Source organism: Ixodes scapularis, unplaced genomic scaffold (genome assembly GCF_016920785.2).
Source record: "Ixodes scapularis isolate PalLabHiFi unplaced genomic scaffold, ASM1692078v2 PGA_scaffold13__105_contigs__length_92229423, whole genome shotgun sequence".
Classification (NCBI taxonomy): domain Eukaryota; kingdom Metazoa; phylum Arthropoda; class Arachnida; order Ixodida; family Ixodidae; genus Ixodes; species Ixodes scapularis.
This window is the reverse complement of record NW_024609839.1, coordinates 40,470,495-40,473,033: the sequence shown is the minus strand read 5'-3', so window position 1 is coordinate 40,473,033 and position 2,539 is coordinate 40,470,495. Positions and strand designations below refer to the sequence as shown.

General features: G+C 51.7%; 1 pseudogene; it reads right to left on the bottom strand.

The window, feature by feature from the left end:
- Positions 1 to 771: 771 nt before the first annotated feature.
- Positions 772 to 2,119, bottom strand: LOC115322938 (annotated as a pseudogene).
- Between the last annotated feature and the right edge of the window lie 420 nt (positions 2,120 to 2,539).

Here is a 2,539-nt window from a genome sequence, read left to right as displayed (position 1 = left end):
TCAACTTCTGGGCTACCCCGAGGACGGTCTCATTGACGGCAAGTTCCTCTGTTTACTCCACTACGAGAGCAAGCTTGCCAGCTCAGCCGTAGGTGCTCCGGTACGCTTGATTTTTTTATTCGGCGACCGAACGTTCGACAAACACCGATTCCATCTCCAAACACCCGACATGAGGATCGCAGCGCACCATAAAATACTCGCCTCCGAGCACAGGGTAAATGCTTCAATATTCTTACTTTTGTGCGTTTCTCCCGTAGACTTGCGTGTATTGCCTGGTGTCAAGCAATGGCCGCCGGTGGCGGCGACACCGACGGGCTCAACGTTACTAGATACCTTCAGTTATCAAACTCCCCCGGCGGCGGCCGTCGATGCGTGGCCCATTTTCGTTTCCGCTAGCCAGATGGCGCGGCGGCCACCGTTAGCCCGGTGCCCTGCGCTTCGTAGCGCGACGCGCTGGGTGTTTGTGCAGCAAATGAAATTAGTTACGAAAACGTTAGGGCGCAAACGAGCTGGTGAAGGTTTAACATAATTTTAGACAAACCCCCCGAGACTGGGGAAAAGACGAAGGCCAAAACAACACAGTCTCAACTCTGTGTGACACTCGGTGTGTTGTGTTGTCCTTGATCTTTTCCCCAATCTCGGGGGTTTGTCTAAAATTAGGGCAATCTTTGCCTTGGAATTGTGTCATGCAATGCGCCTCCGATTTTTGCAGTCATTAGGGACCTCTTCAGACGTTGGGCAGAGGCTCTAAATGAGCGGAATGAACAGGAAAAAGCAGCAGCGGCGAAGCTGCCCGGAAAGTATCACCGCCACTCTTTGCGTACTCGTTACTGAAAACGAAAAATAAGCAAAGCAAAGAAACTTTATTCTCTCGGTGGCGCGAAAAGCACTTAGTGCGAGACACAAAGACGCACACACAATGCAATTGTTGAACGCGGTTTCATGATAGACGAGCTTTTTTGCTGGCGATGGCGACTCTCTCGAGAATTGCAGGCGACGGTTGATATCCCTCGCGTAAAGATGCATCCGCGTGACAAAAAAAAAAGAAAATACAACGTTTGGCACATGAACGTGGGCTTGTGCTTATCCAGCTTGTCCAGAACCTTCCAAAACAAGTCCCCACAGAGACCTTCCTCATCACGAGAGAGTCAAACTGCTGGGGTGCCTCAGGCTGCCTTTTTTGAAGCTCCGATATATGGTCAAGTATGCGTCAGAACCGACGACAGGAGCTGCTGAACTAATGTCATGCAGGCACAACTGGCACTCTGTGCGCTTGCTCCTTTTGTGTACAACATACCCAGATAGGTAATACGCAACACTGTCGTCTGGTGAACCTCTAAAGTAGCTGTGCTCATCATTCATTTGGTCAGGAGTAACACATGGAAATGTCATTTTCAGTAGCCTAGCCTGAATCTCATTGCTCAAGCTAGCTCTGTTTGATCGACGAGCCTCTCCAGCGGACTTCAATGTGTCCTCCACACGAACAAGTACAACATTCGGCTCGCCTTGAACTGCTGCAATCGACCGCTCACCTTGTTCTTTTCGGCGCCTGCTTTTTGCCGGGGACAGTCTGCGAGTAGGGGCTTTGCGCTTCCGTGTCGGTTTAAAAAGATACTTAGGACGATTCGGGAACAGGCTAGGCATGGCGTCGTGCTTCAGTGCCTATTTGTCGCACGGTATAGCTACCACATCACCACAAACGTTGTGCTCGAAGACCTTCAAGATGTCATTATCGTGGAAGTGAAGGTCGCAAACGGAAGACGAGCTCGAAAGCTTTTTGTCCAGCCTTGGTGCTGCGCGCTTCCAGAGTTCAAGGCGGTCAGCGTCGCTGGCTGGGTGGCCTGAAAAAATGTCTCTTCTCTTCCGCAAATCGCATAGAATCGTCCCCGCTTTTACACCGCTGCACGAGAGCGTGGCATGCTTCATGCAGCTGCAGCACGATGCACAAACACAACACACGCGGCTACGAGCACAAATGTAACCAAACGGAAACACCGCCGCCGCACACTACCCGCAACGTGTTTCACGTGTTGCTATGCCGGGTCGGCCGTGGGGTTTGGCGCCTGCCGGGCAAACTCCGTCGCGCGCGCCCCAAGCGGAGCGCAACAGATAGGCGTCAGGCGGAGCTCCGCAGTTTGAGAACTGAAGAGTATCTAGTAACGTTGGACGGGCTCCCGGTCCGCGATCCAGCCTACTAAAATCATGGAGAATCATGGAGAATAACCTCCTTGACTAAAATAGAGATCAGTGCATAGACCCAGACCCAATGGAGTCGATTTCTGGGCAAACTGGGCGCTCAGCAGCGCTGCCGTGGTCGGAGGCGCTCATTACTGCAACGAATCGAAGCCTCATTGCTCTATTAATAGATTGCGAAACTAAAATAAGCAGCTATAATTATGTTCATAAAATGAAGCGATAACGTTTTAATGATTACTTTTGACGCCGTCAAGCTAGCTTAAGCGGCTTCCTAGCCGTTTGCGAAGACGAAGCCGCCCAAAATCCAACATGGCGCAGCCCCTCCGCCGTGCCCTGCCGCTGC